At 45.5% G+C, this 17471-nt stretch overlaps 2 pseudogenes; both read left to right on the forward strand.

The window, feature by feature from the left end:
- Positions 1-4071: 4071 nt before the first annotated feature.
- Positions 4072-4191, forward strand: LOC136633845 (5S ribosomal RNA; annotated as a pseudogene).
- Positions 4192-4220: 29 nt separating this feature from the next.
- Positions 4221-4343, forward strand: LOC136634153 (5S ribosomal RNA; annotated as a pseudogene).
- The last annotated feature ends 13128 nt before the right edge of the window (positions 4344-17471 follow it).

The raw sequence follows: 17471 nt of genomic DNA on the forward strand, positions 1-17471 counted from the left end.
GGGAATACCGGGTGCTGTAGGCTTATACCATAGTCTTTCGAGACTGAAGGTTGCCAACCATCTCCCTATACTGAACACTATCTCCCGATCTTGTCTGATCTTGGAAGCTAAGCAGGGTCAGGCCTGGTTAGTACTTGGATGGGAGACCGCCTGGGAATACCGGGTGCTGTAGGCTTATACCATAGTCTTTCGAGACTGAAGGTTGCCAACCATCTCCCTATACTGAACACTATCTCCCGATCTTGTCTGATCTGGGAAGCTAAGCTGGGTCAGGCCTGGTTAGTACTTGGATGGGAGACCGCCTGGGAATACCGGGTGCTGTAGGCTTATACCATAGTCTTTCCAGACTGAAGGTTGCCAACCATTAGTGATTTTCAACCTTTTTTCATGATATACTGAGAATGTGCCAAAATTATCAAGGCACACCATCAGTTTTTTTTGTTTTTTTTAATTGGCAAGGTACACCATGCTGCTGGTGGGAGGCTCACATCCTCCATTGGTTGTGCTAATAAATAACCCTCACCCAAACTTCTGTGGCACACCTGTGGGCCACCTGCAGCACACCAATGTGCCGTGCCACACTGGTTGAAAATCACTGTGCTAACTGCAACCTAACAGCACAACGCTATGCATGTCTGTTCAGAACATTTTCCTCAATGGAATTTGCTCCCAGGTAAGTGTGTGTAGGATTGCAGCCTAGCTGCCACCTAGGTGACTCCTGATGCTAAGGTAAGCTGTTTGCCAGGAGCAGAGCAGTCGTGGGTACAAGTCCTTAGAGCTTATTTGGATTGTAGGGTGAGCCCGGGGGGGGGGATTAATCTTGGTGATTTGAGAAAGGGGATAGCAGAGAAATCTGAAGACATTTTGGCTGTCAGCCATAGTGTTCCCGAAGAAGTCCCTTCGTGTGATACTTGGTTAATCAAGGAGAATCCTGGCAGGAAATTTGTGAAGGATTGGATTGGAAAAATGCCAGGGCTACTTTTACTATTCTTGCTACCAACAAAAACAAAACAAAAAACAAGCAGGAAATTCTTTTGGTGTTCTTTTGCACCTTTTTAGATTGTGAGCCCTTTTGGGACAGGGAGCCATTTAGTTATTTGATTTTTCTCTGTAAACCGCTTTGTGAACTTTGAGTTCACTGTTAATAAATACTGTTAATAATAATTAATAATAATAATAATAAAAAGGGGAGAGGAAGGATAACCACCTGCCACTGATCAGTCGTAACTTTTCCCCCCAAATGTTCTCAGCATTTTGGGGTGCCCTGAAAATCACTCCCATTGCCCACTTCTTGAATTTTTTTTCGCAATCCCAAATTTGAGATTAACAATTCTACAGTGAATGTTTTGGGCTACCTGCTATGACACATGCAAAGACTGCGAAGTATTCTTTTAAAAGCAAAAACAAACAAACAAAAAAACAACCCTCTTGGATTGCACCCCAGCAAATCCTATCATCCTCAAATGTCCCTCCTGCTGCACTGTAGAACAGGTGGATTGTGATGGATGAACTGAGTGCATAACAGATATTGTTGTAGTACATTAGTCCTGATTTCCTATTCAAAATGATTGATTGAGTCTCACTCAAGACTCCGTCCAGAGCAAACACACCCAGACACAATCAATCACTTTTATCAGGAAATTGCCACTTTTGGCACCAAAAATGGGGAGAGGGGAAAGAGAAGCCAACCGTGTCAAAAAGTCATTCTTGCATTTCTTTCCAGTGTCACTACAATTCCAAGTTACCTTTATATATATAGGTGTATATATCTATATCTATATCTATATATATATTCCTCAGTGTATGATATGCACACTAAAAAAAAAAAAATCACAAAATCTTCAGGAACAAAACCATAACCATTTTTCTAAAAATAAAAAGAAAGTTCCCCAAATATTATTATATAAAAAAAGAAAACATATAGTAAAAAATGCTGCTTGATAGATAATTAATGGCACAGATGTCTTAAAAGCTGGTGTTTAGTCCTTCCTCACAAAAACAAACAAACAAATATATTCTAATCTGAAAAAATACTGGATTTTTGGCATAAGAATTTTGGATTTCAGGATGTTTACCTGCAAAATCAGATCTGAACACTTAAGGGAGAATTTCTGCCCCAGATTAATCTTAAATCTAACATTGCATAGCAAAAGAAACTGCCTTCTGCTGAGTCAGGCCACAGGTCCACCTGTCTCGGAATTGTCTGTACTGAGTGACAGAAAAGTCCTATGAACATCTGAGAGCATTTCCATGTAAAAAACAACCTCAGAACAAGTCCCAAGTCTGCAAACTCCCGCAGAATAATTAGGTGCTTTTTCTGACTCCCAGCCTGTGCTCAGAGAGGCATCAGGAAATGACTGAAATGATGTGGTCAAATCCTGAGTTGGTCAAATTCACTGCAGCAGGTGAGCGTCATTTGTTTCAAACTCTCATTCCACATTAAAACAATTTTCCCTTTAAGTAGAAAGCTAGCCCAGCAGATGTCAGACTGGGCTGGGGTGGCAGTTCAATGAGGATCACGGTACAGGAAAGTTAACCCTTCTCTCATGCACAGTTTTCTTGCTGAAAATCAAACAAAATTGGCTCTTTGTTTCCCAAAGCTGCCCTTTGCAGCAAATAGCTGTTCTGGGGTCAGTTTATAGGGATATACAGAGAAATGTCACTTGTCTCATAAGAAGAGCCCACGTGGCTTCCCTTGAAAATTCCTCCATCATTCTCCCTGGAAGGGGCCCTAAAACCTGCTCCACATGTCACTTCTTCTTTTTTTTCTTTTTTTTTTTTTTTTGCTATGGCTGTTCTAACCTTAGGAATGAGCAAAAATTCCCTGAGACATACTGTTTGTCTTACAAAAACTCATTTGCAGCACAATCCTATAGATCAGTGGTTCTCACACATTTAGCACCGGGACCCACTTTTTAGAATGAGAATCTGTTGGGACCCACCAGAAGTGATGTCAAGACTTGGAAGTGACATCATCAAGCAGGAAAATTTTTAACAATCCTAGGCTACGATCCTACCTACACTTACCCAAGATTAAGTCCCATTGACTATTATTGTTAAAAGAATATACATAGTAACTTGTTAAAAGTACAGGTCTGTAATATTTCCCCAAATGCATTCACATACCATGGTAACATCAAGTCCAATATATTCAAAATAAAAAATTGAAATGAATGGGGACCCACCTGAAATTGTCTCGTGACCCACAGTTTGAGAAACACTGCTATACATGTATACTCATAAGTAAGTCCCTCTGTGTTCAGTGGGGTTTACTCTCGGGAAAGCGTGGATAGGATCACAGCCTTGTTTCCCAGGAAAACTCTCCAATGTTGAAGCCAGCCTTGAAATTCCCTTTTTTTGGGGAAACTGAAACTCTAGGGGCAAATAGCTGTTTCAAGGGCTGGGTTGCAGCTGAAAAGCAATGAGCAAGGAAAGAGTTAACTTTCCCATGCACCACGGCCCCAATCCAAATCAGCTCCCTGTACAGCTTGTTTTCCATAGCAAGAGGTGCTACCAGGTTTAAACATTCTTCTTTAAGAGACATTTATGATGCAATCTTATCCCCCCCCCCGAATGCCAGCACAGCAATTGCTGTGCCAGCCTAGGGTGCTGCAAATGTACCACAAGGCATGTTTGCGGCCCCCTGGGTGTAAGCAGTGCTGGCAGTGCTGTCCGGCTGGCGCTGAATCCCAAAGGCACACCCAATAGAGCAGGAAAGCTCCCACTGGGCGAACAGAGGCAGGGGGAGGCCAGGGGAGGGCAGAATGGGGTGGGAAGGGGTATAATGGAGGAGGGTGGAGAGGCATGGATCAGGCCCAAGAAGGGGCAGGATCAGTGGTGGCAGTGCCCACCATATCCTATTCCCTTTCCTGGGCCTGGAAGCATGGTGCAGTGCTTCTCAGACTTGCACCAGTGATTTTGCTGGTGAAAATCTGAGTAGCCCCGCTGCACAGGTTGAAGCTTTACCCAAGATAAGGGGACAAATGTCCCCTTCCCCCAAAGAGACCGCCAGTCTTCTCCTTGCCAGTGCAGCGTGTGTAGCTCTGCTGCACCAGCTCTGGTTAGGATTGGACTGACAGCAACTGTTACCCTGCACATGCCTGATCTTGTCTGATCTCGGAAGCTAAGCAGGGTCAGGCCTGGTTAGTACTTGGATGGGAGACTGCCTGGGAATACCGGGTGCTGTAGGCTTATACCAGAGTCTTTCGAGACTGAAGGTTGCCAACCATCTCCCTATACTGAACATTATCTCCCGATCTCGTCTGATCTCGGAAGCTAAGCAGGGTCAGACCTGGTTAGTATTTGGATGGGAGACCGCCTGGGAATACCGGGTGCTGTAGGCTTATACCATAGTCTTTCGAGGCTGAAGGTTGCCAACCATTTTTTGGGCTGTTGGTCAAATGCCTGACTTGGCCCTTGGTGTGTGCCGCGAAGCTGTCAGAATGTTGTCCGTGCTTTGGAATCGTTATTACAATGCAAACAACCAAAACAAAATTTTGAGCAAAGAAAGCCTGTTTCTTTCAGAAGAGCATCCTTAGCAGCGATAGTTTAATAGATATTTATCCCACCTTTCCCCACAATCAGTGCCTAAAGTGGCTAGCAGATATCAGCAATATCATCATCATTGGCATCCTTCAGTCTCGGAAGACTATGGTATCACGCTCTGAATGGCGGTTCTGGAACAGAATGTCCTCTCCAGAGTGCAAAGCCTGGGTAAGGTAGATATGGAGGATAGGCTGTTACCCATGCAGCAAATCCCCCCTCTCCACATCGCTGAAATGGTCCAACGGAAAGGCAGAAGCCAATACGGTTGGTTCCAGCGGCGTCGCAGGAGTTGCCAGAACGTGACCGTGTTCAGCCATGAACTGCCTCAGGGACTCCGGCTCGGGATTTTGCCTCCAGGTTGACTCCTGAAGCCTATCAGCAATATCAACCACCCTACAATAAATACAAAATATTATATGTCTACAAATACAAAAGGTTATTACATGACAAAATAACATTAGCACACAAACAACTCATCGCACAAAAAACCCACAGCATACATAAAATACTGGAGTTTTAAAAAACCAGAGGAGCAACATAAAATCAACATTTAGCAAAAGGCCACATCCAATCATATATTAAATCAGGATTAGCTTAAGGTAAAAACAACCAGTAAAAGAGCCACAATAAAAGTCGTACACCACAGTCCCCACCCTGACTACACTGCAAAAGCTATCAGAAATAAAAGTTTTCGACCCCTGTCAAAACATGCTTAGGGAAGGGGCAGCTTCAAAGGGAGAGAGTGCCATAAGTGTGGTGCCAACACAGAGAAGGCCTGCCTTATCGCCACTCTCCTGATGCCTGTGAGGTGGCGCTCACAAAAGGGCCCTCCAAGACTATCTTAGGAGGAGAACCAGAATAAAGGAAGGCCATTTAGAGCCCAAGCCTATGCATGTCTACTCAGAAGTAAGTCCCATTATAGTCAATGGGGCTTACTCCCAGGAAAGTGTGGCTAGGATTGTAGTTGCCTTTCAGAATCACCTGAGATGCATTTTAACTTGCAAGACTGGTCAACTCCAAATGCTTCTTTTAATGGTCTGTTGGCAATATTTTGGTGACGGCTAGAGTGTGTCTTTCCAGCTAATGCATGGAACTGCCTTTGCAACCAAAATATAAAAAAAACACAACACAACAATACCACACCAGTATCTGCAGCACTATTAAAAAGAATAAAAAACCACTACCACAAAGATCCATTATGTTTTCCAAGGCCTTCAAGAATCTCCTCTGTTCCGTTTCAGAAAATGTCTAATGCAAGTTTAAAATTTCAGACTCAGTTAAAATGGGAAGCAAGCGTGCCGGGGGGGGGGGTGACTGTGGTATTTGGGTCAGAGTGTGGTGGTGAGTCCCCCCTGCATCCTTTATTTAGCACCGTAATTATCCTTCTTCATAGCTTCATCCATTCCTGGAATCATTCAAAACACAATGACATTTTTCCTGTAAAATTCTGTCTTCGGAGAAGCCTGTGTTGACCTTTTGTGATGGAAATACGTAGAACAGGCAACTGGGGATCCTCACAGTGGCCAGTGGTTTCATTGACTTGCACAAATAATTCCAGTTGTGATCAGAAAGAAAGGAGTTTAAAGAATTGTGGTGTGAGACCCCCCCACAGGAACACATCGCTATGGTCTGCACAACTGAAGGGGGAAGACATTCAGAGGAATAGGGATTTGTTTACAACATGTGGGGTGGGGCAAGAAGGTAGAGCGTGGTGAAGCAGAAGTTCCACTGACCTTGCTAAGAACCCAGAATAAGGTATGTCATGCCATGGGTATGTCATGGGTTTGGTGGGTATTATCAGGGTGGACCAATGGTCACCAACCAAGGACAGTGCTTTCTCAGGGGTGGCACCATAGATGGAATTCCCCTGGGGAGAGCTGATCTTCTGTCTTTTTGCTGAGAAGACTTTCATTTTACTTAATAGTTTTACACTTGAGGGGTTGTTTGTTTGTTTGTTTGTTTGTTTGTTTGTTTGTTTGTTTGTTTGTTTGTTTGTTTGTTTGTTTGTTTGTGTAGGAAAATGCACAGAACATTAAGCTTTTAGAGACATGGCAACAAGTGCAGGCACACCTGCGTTGGCATCTGGACACATCTAGAAGCCTCTGCCTTGTTCTCGTTAAGTAGAAGCCGCAGACTTCTGATTCATTGCTTAGTAATGTAAACAAGATAAGAGAATGGAAAACCCCAGCCTGATGTGTATCGTTTGAGAGGGAATAAAAGCCAGAGAAGGCTGAATCCCAGCAGCTGGCCTTCCTTCTGCATCTCGCTTCTATACATGTCTGTCGTTTTATTCTTTGCTAGGAAGCTAGCCAGGAGGACGGACTTCTCTCTCAATCTCATACCGTCCTACTTCCGGCTTAGCTCTCCCTGCATCAACCCTCTGAATGTCTGCTGTGTCTCACTCATTGCTCTGACTTTTTGCTGCTCGAGTTCTAACTTTCAAACCCTCAGAGTGCTTCTGCTTTTAGCACTCTCCCTCGGGCACCAAGGTTCTAAGCCCTGGGTGCTTCCCAAGTAGCATTGCACTGCTACTGTTTGTTTGTTTGTTTGTTTGTTTGTTTGTTTGTTTGTTTGTTTGTTTTGGTAATGCTTTATAAGGACTGGTTCAGAAAGTGGATTGTACCTCATTGGAAATCCCTGGCAACATTTCTAGGTAGGGCAAAGAGAGAGAGAGAGAGAGAGAGAGCAATGCTGTTGGAAACCTTGAAGAGCCACCTTGAAGAGACGTACTTGAAGAGCCAAACTTCACCAGTTGGGACTGTGGGTCCAGTAGCATAGCTAGAGGGGGGAATAGTAAGCACTGCAGAGACCATAGTGTTTCATTCTGGGCGGTGAAGGCAATGCGCAGGAGATGTTGTTTGGTTTGGCAAAGACGTTGTTTGGTTTGTCTACTTGCTGCCTGGAATGGCTCTGGCGGTAAGTGGGAGATGCGACTTACACTGTGCATTGCGGGGCCTGCAGTACATAATACCATTCCCCCCCCCCGTAAGCTACTGAGTATGCTAGGTAGACTGAGTCAGTATGCTAGCATAACGATTCCATTAAGGCAGCTTCCTTTGTCCGTGACGGTTTCAGGCTTGCCGGGTGCTTTGAATGCATCTGTTTGCAAAAAATGTGTGACTGTATAAACAAATAAAAAAGGAGAGGAATGGGGAAAGACTCATAGCAAATGTGTCTGTTGCACACCCCTGGCTATGAAATGCGCTTCTCGTTGGCCTTATTGGTTAAACCATTATAGAGGTAATAGAGAGCCTGACTAGTTTTTCTTTAGTGTCATTATAATTAGAGGTGTGGTGTGTGTGTTTATAATTTTTTAAGAGAAAGCATTCAGTGCAATGCTTCTTTCTTTCTTTCTTTCTTTCTTTCTTTCTTTCTTTCTTTCTTTCTTTCTTTCTTTCCTACAATACAGGTGTGCACCACTTAACAACTGGGATACTTCTCCTATCCCATTGTTATGCGATTGGGTCATTAAGTGAACATTCAGTCCAATCTATTTCCTTTATTGTGTAAACAGACACAACACTCCCCTGGGGGCTGGGGGATAAGAATAGGCCCTCAGTTTGGCTGTACTTGTCATAAGAGGCGACTAAACAGCCACTGGGTAGATGGGTCTCGTCAGCCTGGGAAGGCAGCTCATCTGAGAGAAGGAAAACTCTGATCCCAAACCTCCACTGCCTTGTGGCTACATCCAGTTACGGAAAAGGCTTCAGGCATCAACCTGGAGGCAAAATCCGGAGCCGGAGTCCCTGAGGCAGTTCCTGGCTGAACACAGTCATGTTCTGGCAACTCCTGCGACGCCGCTGGAACCAACCGTATTGGCCTCTGCCTTTCCATTGGACCATTTCAGCAACTTGGAGAGGGGGGATTTGCTGCATGGGGAACAGTCTATCCTCCATATCTACATTACCCAGGCTTCACGCACTGGAGAGGACACTCTGTTCCAGAACCACTATTCTATAGAGAGTGATACCATAGTCTTCCGAGATTGAAGGATGCCAATGTAAACAGACATTCCCTGCAAGACACTAGCTGGCTGCACAGGCTACTGGAGATAGATTGTCTCTTCTTTGCATTAAGAGCCTCTCTGTTGTGTAAACAGACCCTCTGCTGTAGGCTCCAGGAGTTACAATTGCCCCATTAAGAGCATCTTTATTGTGCTTTGACCACCATCATATATGCGGTCCGTGGTTAAGTGAACGGTTCTTAAGCAGCCCGTGCCTGTATCTGTATTCCGCCTTTCTCATAGACTCAGCCTGGTTTACATAGGCAAGCTGACCAAATGGGATGTGGTTTTTTTACATACATACATACGTACATACATACATAAGACCTTTATTGGCATAGATAATGGAAATACAGAACAACAAACAAACATCCAGAACACACACACACACACACACACACACACACACGAAAATAAAACAATCATAATCATCCAATACCCTCTCCCCCCCATTCACCATAATATAGCAGAAGACCCAGAATTCCGTCCTGCCAGAATCCCATTAACAAAGTTGGCAACCTTGTCAAGAGAGTCAGTTTCCTCTATAGAAAGAAGAGTTTGTAATTTAAATGAATCCTCCCAACCCTGCATTTTGTTCAGCAGCGGAGCCAGATAGTTCTTACGAAGGGTGTCATGCAGTGGGCAATAAAAAAAATATATGATGTAATGTCTCCACACAATTCCTGTCACAGGTACATCTTTCTGAGAAGGGAATGCCACTAAACCTGCCCGCTAGCATAGCTGATGGAAATGCATTGCATCTCGCAAGGGAGAATGCTCTGTGAGCCTGCGGGCACTGCAGATGATAAAAGAAAGAAGCTGGCTTCCCAAAACTGACTGGGATGTGCAGATGGAGAGGGGAGCAAATGGTGTTAGCTGCACAGAATAGTTCTTGATGCTCAATATCGAGCAATCTTCCCTTGATAGTCCTGTAGGCTTCGCTTAAACCAATCATACCCAGGCTTGCTGTGTCTAGTCCAATCGATTTAAGCTTGGTGAGTATATCCGCAACCTCCACAGGCAGTACTGGGTCAGCCAGAAGCTGGTCTTCTGTCTTCATGGCAGAAGATCTCGGGCAGATACCGCTGCCCAAACGGCCCCTCCTGACCGAGGAGTTAAGTCAGATAGAGGTTAAAAGAGAAGATGTTTCAGACCTCATTGATAAATTAAAGATCAAGAAGTCACCGGGCCCTGATGGCATCCACCCAAGAGTTATTAAGGAATTGAAGAATGAAGTTGCAGATCTCTTGACTAAGGTATGCAACTTGTCCCTCAAAACGGCCACGGTGCCAGAAGATTGGAGGATAGCAACTGTCACGCCTATCTTTAAAAAGGGAAAGAGGGGGGACCCAGGAAACTAAAGGCCGGTCAGCCTAACATCCATACCGGGTAAGATGGTGGAATGCCTCATCAAAGATAGGATCTCAAAACACATAGACAAACAGGCCTTGCTGAGGGAGAGTCAGCATGGCTTCTGTAAGGGTAAGTCTTGCCTCACGAACCTTATAGAATTCTTTGAAAAGGTCAACAGGCATGTGGATGCGGGAGAACCCGTGGACATTATATATCTGGACTTTCAGAAGGCGTTTGACACGGTCCCTCACCAAAGGCTACTGAAAAAACTCCACAGTCAGGGAATTAGAGGACAGGTCCTCTCATGGATTGAGAACTGGTTGGAGGCCAGGAAGCAGAGAGTGGGTGTCAATGGGCAACTTTCACAATGGAGAGAGGTGAAAAGCGGTGTGCCCCAAGGATCTGTCCTGGGACCAGTGCTTTTCAACCTCTTCATAAATGACCTGGAGACAGGGTTGAGCAGTGAAGTGGCTAAGTTTGCAGACGACACCAAACTTTTCCGAGTGGTGAAGACCAGAAGTGATTGTGAGGAGCTCCAGAAGGATCTCTCCAGACTGGCAGAATGGGCAGCAAAATGGCAGATGCACTTCAATGTCAGTAAGTGTAAAGTCATGCACATTGGGGCAAAAAATCAAAACTTTAGATATAGGCTGATGGGTTCTGAGCTGTCTGTGACAGATCAGGAGAGAGATCTTGGGGTGGTGGTGGACAGGTCGATGAAAGTATCGACCCAATGTGCGACGGCAGTGAAGAAGGCCAATTCTATGCTTGGGATCATTAGGAAGGGTATTGAGAACAAAACGGCTAGTATTATAATGCCGTTGTACAAATCGATACTAAGGCCACACCTGGAGTATTGTGTCCAGTTCTGGTCGCTGCATCTCAAAAAAGACATAGTGGAAATGGAAAAGGTGCAAAAGAGAGCGACTAAGATGATTACGGGGCTGGGGCACCTTCCTTATGTGGAAAGGCTACGGCGTTTGGGCCTCTTCAGCCTAGAAAAGAGACACCTGAGGGGGGACATGATTGAGACATACAAAATTATGCAGGGGATGGACAGAGTGGATAGGGAGATGCTCTTTACACTCTCACATAACACCAGAACCAGGGGACATCCACTAAAATTGAGTGTTGGGCGGGTTAGGACAGACAAAAGAAAATATTTCTTTACTCAGCATGTGGTCGGTCTGTGGAACTCCTTGCCACAGGATGTGGTGCTGGCGTCTAGCCTAGATGCCTTTAAAAGGGGATTAGACAAGTTTCTGGAGAAAAAATCCATTATGGGGTACAAGCCATGATGTGTATGCGCAACCTCCTGATTTTAGAAATGGGTTATGTCAGAATGCCAGATGCAAGGGAGGGCACCAGGATGAGGTCTCTTGTTATCTGGTGTGCTCCCTGGGGCATTTGGTGGGCCGCTGTGAGATACAGGAAGCTGGACTAGATGGGCCTATGGCCTGATCCAGTGGGGCTGTTCTTATGTTCTTATGTTCTTACATTAGCCCATACGGGGCAGCATTGAAGAGGATTGCAAGCCAAAATTTTACTGATCTCAGCCAAGCCAGCGTTTTGAGTCTGATAAAATTCACTTCAAGACACATAGCAGAGTATGGAACACATCTGGGTAAACCCAAGATCCTCCGCAGGAAGGAGGCCTGTATGCTCTCAGTTGAATGATTCAAGGCCTTATGCCAGATTGGACAGCCATAAAGAACTTGCGAAAGTACCTTAGCCTTGAATACCTCTAAAGCAGCCGGGACATATCTATTACCTTGGCTAAAGAAAATCCGGGAAATTGCAAGGGATGAGATTTTTGATGCATTTAGGACTGCATTACGATGAGAAACCCACAAATGCTTGTAGTGGAAATTAATGCCTAAATATCTGAATGTCTTTACCTGTTCCATTTTGCTGCCCATAAATGACCATTTAAATTGTTTCCAATTGTTGGCAAACATCATGGTTTTAGGTTTAGAGTAGTTAATCTGTAACTTGTTGGATGTAAAATACTCTATAGATTTATTAAGTAGACGTTTTAAGCCAATTCTTGTTCGAGAAATAAGAGCCGCATCATCCGCATACAGTAATAGCGGCAATGGATGGGACCCAAGTATCGGGCAGTGACCATCCACTGTCTTCAAGGCTGGGGCTAAATCATTCAGCAACAGGTTAAATAGCATGGGAGCCAAAATGCATCCCTGCTTAACCCCTTTGTTTATAGCAATGGGGTGTGTGAGGCTACCACTCCTGGTATATCTGACTTTACATGATGTGTTGGAGTATAAGATCTTAATTAACATCAATAGTCTTTTATCAATCCCCATGCTGGCTAATTTAGACCAAAGAAGATCTCTATCAATGGAATCAAATGCAGCTCTTAGATCAAGAAAAGCCACATAGAGTCTTGCCTTGGCTTTCTTAATCTGTTTATGGACTAGGTGAGATAAAATCAAACAGTTATCCATTGTTGATTTGCCCCGACAAAATCCTGATTGCTCAGGACCTAGGATATCCTTAGAGTTGGTCCAGGTAAAAAGCTTATTACTTAGGTATTTCACATAAATTTTGCCTATTACGGAGAGCAAGCTGATAGGCCGGTAATTCGCAGGGAGCTTAGGGTCACCCTTTTAAAAAACTGGGATGTTTGTTGCTGAGACCCAATCTTTGGGAACTAAGCCAGTTCTATCAATCATTGTGAAGAGGGGTGCAAGCAAGTGGATCCACCCCTCAGGATCACATTTTAAGAGTTCAGGTGGTATTTGATCCAGTCCGGCAGCTTTCCCTGATTTCAATTGATCTATCTGTATAATCTCCATGGGCATCACAGGGGGCCAGATAGGTAGATCAGAAGAAGCAAAGTCGGGTTGGGTATATGGGGATTTGCTCTTATCAAAAAATAATTCTGAAAAATGTTTAATCCACATAGAAGAAGAGATTACAACTGGGTCATACATTTTGGAGATAAGAGAGCCTGCGGGGTTTTTTTTTTTTTACAAGCCTTAGGGCACAATTCTAACCAATTTTCCCGCACTGACATAGCTGTGCCAGTGGGGCGTGTGCTGCATCCTGCAGTTGGGGGGCAGTCACGGAAGCCTCCTCAAGATAAGGCAATGTTTGTTTCCTTACCTTGGAGTTGCATTGCCCTTAGGTCTGTGCTGGAAAGTTGGTTAGGATTGCAGCCTTATGGTTTGCAACCTTCAGTCTCGAAAGACTATGGTATAAGCCGACAGCACCCGGTATTCCCAGGCGGTCTCCCATCCAAGTACTAACCAGGCCTGACCCTGCTTAGCTTCCCAGATCAGACAAGATGGGGAGATAGTGTTCAGTATAGGGAGATGGTTGGCAACCGTCAGTCTCGAAAGACTATGGTATAAGCCTACAGCACCCGGTATTCCCAGGCGGTCTCCCAGCCAAATACTAACCAGGCCTGACCCTGCTTAGCTTCCAAGGTCAGACAAGATTGGGCATGTACGGGGTAACAGCTGCTGCTCTATACTATGAGAGGATCCTAGAACCCTCCACTTCCCCAGGTGTTTCCCTTCCTATGGCATTCGTCCTGGCTGCAGAGCTCTTGTGCTTTCCCAGCTCCATTAAGAGGCAGCTGCAAATCATGCCCCAGACTGGCTCTCAAAATGTTGTCCATTCTTGCCAGATGACTCCTACACACACACACACACACACACACACACACACACACACACACACACACACACCCCACTCTTGCAAGCAGCTTCTGGTCACCCAACCGAAGAAGACCCAAGCTGATCCTGCTTAGCTTTTCAAGGCAGCAACTCCACCTCCAGCCTGCACCTGCTGCCTTAGCAGAAGGAGAATTCCAGGCCAGGAAAAGATGCTTATCTTTGAATTAGGAAGTAGCTCTTTTGGCTCTTAGCAAAACACTGCCCAGGCTTCAAGAGGTCTCCACGATATTGCGCTCTCCTCATTATGAGCTGCAGAAGTCCTGCCAAAGTCCTCAAAGCGATTTACTGGTTCCAGCACTTGATTATCTGGTATAAATTTTATGCAGTCATCTGTTCCATTGGAGTATATCTCATTGGCCTTTCTCTGCAGTCATTCAGCTTGATATTGCTTTCGTTCACCTCTAATCATTTTTTTCCCCCTGGCTTCCCTACAACTACACTCTGGCACCTGTACTGATGCCAAGAAGGAAACCCTCTCCATCTGCTTCTTCTCCATCTGCTTTGCTTGAGTCACTTGTCTCCTTGGTGAATGTTGAGATGGAAGTAGTTTAAACCAACCCCCCACTCCTCTAGACACTCCAAACACACACACACACACACACACACGCACGCACGCACGCGCGCGCACGCACGCACGCACACACACAACTATGGGCCAGGAGGTAACTTACTCCCAATTTTGTCCCTGAACTGAGACAGATGATATTGTCTCATCCCTTCATCTGCATTGTCCCATGTTAATGTTCTGGTTTTCGGTTGCACTGCGTAAGAACCTAAGAAGAGCCCTGCTGAATCAGGCCAAAGGCATATCTAGTCCAGCTTCCTGTATGTTACAGTGGACCACCAGGGGCATACAAGACAGGGGTCATACAAGACAACAAGAGACTTGCATCTTTTTGCCCGTCCCTTGCATCTGGCATTAGAGATAGCCTACTTTGAAAACCAGGAGGTTGCACATAGCCATCAGAGTTTATAACCTGTGATGAACTTTTCCTCCAGAAATCTGTCCAATCGCCTTTTAAAGGTGTCTAAGCCAAGGGCCATCACCACATCCTGTGGCAAGGAGTTCCACAGACTAATCACATGCTGGGAAAAGAAATATCTTCCTTTGTTCTGCCTCTCCCGCTCAATTTTAGTGGATGTTTCCTGGCTCTGGGGTTGTGTGAGAGGGAAAAGAACATCCCTCTATCTACATTAGAATGTGATGGCATCAGGAACTGTTTACAGACGAGTTATAACAAGTTTAAAGGACTAGATTACATATTTACGTTACATTAGATGTAAAGCATTTTTTGACAGAAAGGCAAAGAAAAGATGCTCTGCCCATGTGCTTACACACATTTCTTTTAAAAAGCAAGGTTGGCAGCAAAGAGCCAGGCTTAGTATCCAGAGCCTTTTGATATGTGATACCAAAAAGGCCATGTCCCAGGAACCTACTCTTCCATCTTCCCAATCATTTTTAATTCCTCCCTTTCTACTGATAAATTTTACTTTCAGCATAAGAACATAAGAACAGCCCCACTGGGTCAGGCCATAGGCCCATCTAGTCCAGCTTCCTGTATCTCACAGCGGCCCACCAAATGCCCAGGGAGCACACCAGATAACAAGAGACCTGCAAGGCTTCCTGGGAATTGTAGTTAAGAACATAAGAACAGCCCCACTGCATCAGGCCATAGGCCCATCTAGTCCAGCTTCCTGTATCTCACAGCGGCCCACCAAATGCCCCAGGGAGCACACCAGATAACAAGAGACCTGCAAGGCCTCCTGGGAATTGTAGTTTAAGAACATAAGAACAGCCACACTGGATCAGGCCATAGGCCCATCTAGTCCAGCCTCCCGTATCTCACAGCGGCCCACCAAATGCCCCAGGGAGCACACCAGATAACAAGAGACCTCATCCTGGTGCCCTCCCTTGCATCTGGCCTTCTGACATAGCCCATTTCTAAAATCAGGAGGTTGCACATACGCATCATGGCTTGTAACCCGTAATGGATTTTTCCTCCAGAAACTTGTACAATCCCCTTTTAAAGGCGTCCAGGCCAGACGCCATCACCACATCCTGTGGCAAGGAGTTCCACAGACCGACCACACACTGAGCAAAGAAATATTTTCTTTTGTCTGTCCTAACCCTCCCAACACTCAATTTTAGTGGATGTCCCCTGGTTCTGGTGTTATGTGAGAGTGTAAAGAGCATCTCTCTATCCACTCTGTCCATCCCCTGCATAAGCAAAGCTTACCAGTTTCAGTCTTCCCAGCAGGGCCGGCCCATCCATGAGGCAGCTTGAGACCGTTGCCTCAGGCAGTACTAGGTGTCGCTACTGCATCCTCTTCCGCAGCTGATCCTGCTTTGCTCACTGTACAGCATGTCCTCACTGAGGGCCCAATGCTAAGTTTTCCCAGTGCCCAGGAAGACAGCAGCGCCAAAATAGCCACTGCTGTATCCTGTGGGGCCAGGCAAGCTGCCAGAGGTCTCCTCAGGGTAAGGGAACAGCAGCTCGCTCACCCTGTGTCAAGCCCTGAAGTTCTCAATGGGTCTACTCAGATCTACCTGTGTTGGTCTCTGCAACTTGGGAGGGAGTATAGGATGCAGCGACAGCCTCCACCATTGTCACTGCTCGCTTCCTGGGCACGATCCTTCCCTTGCTCCACCTCTCCTCCAGCAGGTTCTGCCCCCTCCCCATCTTCCCCTAACCCCAAAAAGTCTCCCCACGGCCCAGCAGAGAAACATAATGCTCTGCACTCCTCCTGGACATCTTGGGGGAGCAGAGGCCTAGTGCCTATGCTCACCTCCAGCAGCGAAGTGCCTTATGGCATTTTTGCAACAGCTGTTGCCCAGGCATCGCAGGAGTGAGTGACACTGACCGGGCACAGGATCAGGCTGTTGATGTTGTCACTAGGTTCTTGGAGACTGCAATAGTAAGTGAAACTACTTAAAACAAAACCAATTTTACCATAGGTTAATTGGTATACATAAACAAGAGTTCATAGAATCATAGAGTTGGAAGGTGCCTAAAAGGTCATCTAGTCCAACCCCCTGCCTTAGGGGCAGTTATGTTCCTAAAGCATATTTCTGGTCATGGAAACCTCACCAAGCTTCTAAAGATCCCAATCACTTCCGTATTAAACACTGAAATAAATGTGAGCTTTCTGGGCTGGGGAAAACCCACACAGACTCCGGGGGTGGTGGTGGTGGAGAACATGCTAATTACACAGATAGTGGCCCCAGCCAAGAATCATTTTTTCCCCTCATCAACTTTATAATGAAATGACTTTGAACGAAATGACTTTAAGCGAAGAGAGGAATGGCACAGAGGATGAAATGGAAGACAGGAAAGAGGCAGACATTCTAACCCAGGGGTCTCCAAACCCAAGCCTGGGGGCCAGATGCGGCCCGCGGCAAGCCTCTATCCGGCCCGCGGCCAGCCTCTTGTCTCCTGAAAGCCTCTGGCCCACTTGGCCAAACATGACTAGAACTACGAGCTCTAGTTAACTTTAAAAAAGTTAAATATAAAATTTATTTAAATAAATGAGAGATGGAACTTAGGTGAGTGAATAAATGAATGAATGGGCTCATTCATTCAACCTCTCTGGCCCTCAGAAAACCCTCCAGACACAACCAGGGCACAGTTTTGGTCATGTGCAGTTTGAGTGTCTGGAGAGTGTTCTAAGGGCCAGAGAGGTTGAATGAATGAGCCCATTCATTCATTTATTCACTCACCTAAGTGCCATCTCTAATTTATTTAAATAAATTTTATATTTAAATTTTTTTCCCCCGGCCCTCAACACCATGCCAGGTATTTTGATGCAGCCCTCTGGCCAAAAAGTTTGGAGACCCCTGTTCTAACCCACCATTCTCCTCTTTTCCTGCC

Source organism: Tiliqua scincoides, chromosome 13, assembly GCF_035046505.1.
Source record: "Tiliqua scincoides isolate rTilSci1 chromosome 13, rTilSci1.hap2, whole genome shotgun sequence".
Taxonomy (NCBI): Eukaryota; Metazoa; Chordata; class Lepidosauria; order Squamata; family Scincidae; genus Tiliqua; species Tiliqua scincoides.